At 47.7% G+C, this 243-nt stretch overlaps 1 protein-coding gene across 1 annotated transcript in view; it reads right to left on the reverse strand.

Annotated features, from left to right (window-relative positions):
- aimp1b (aminoacyl tRNA synthetase complex interacting multifunctional protein 1b) overlaps positions 1–243 on the reverse strand; it is a 7,880-nt gene that overhangs the window by 5,384 nt on the left and 2,253 nt on the right. The gene's annotated exons all lie outside the window — the stretch shown is intronic.

Consider the following 243-nt stretch of genomic DNA (forward strand, 5'->3'; position numbering starts at 1 on the left):
TTTACCCGTGGGGACCTCAATTTAGGTCCCCACCGTGACACGAGTCCTCATGAGTCTGTGTGTAGTCAGGGTTAAGTCCCCACCAGAATATATAAACCAGTACACACCCATACAAACACACACACACACACACACTAATACAAATACACACAAACACACACACACACACTCACATACACACACACACTCACATACACGCACACAGACACACACACACACAGACACTCACACACGCGCACACTC

The sequence above is a fragment of the Sinocyclocheilus rhinocerous genome, unplaced genomic scaffold (assembly GCF_001515625.1).
Source record: "Sinocyclocheilus rhinocerous isolate Xijiao unplaced genomic scaffold, SAMN03320098_v1.1 scaffold404, whole genome shotgun sequence".
NCBI classification, from domain to species: Eukaryota; Metazoa; Chordata; class Actinopteri; order Cypriniformes; family Cyprinidae; genus Sinocyclocheilus; species Sinocyclocheilus rhinocerous.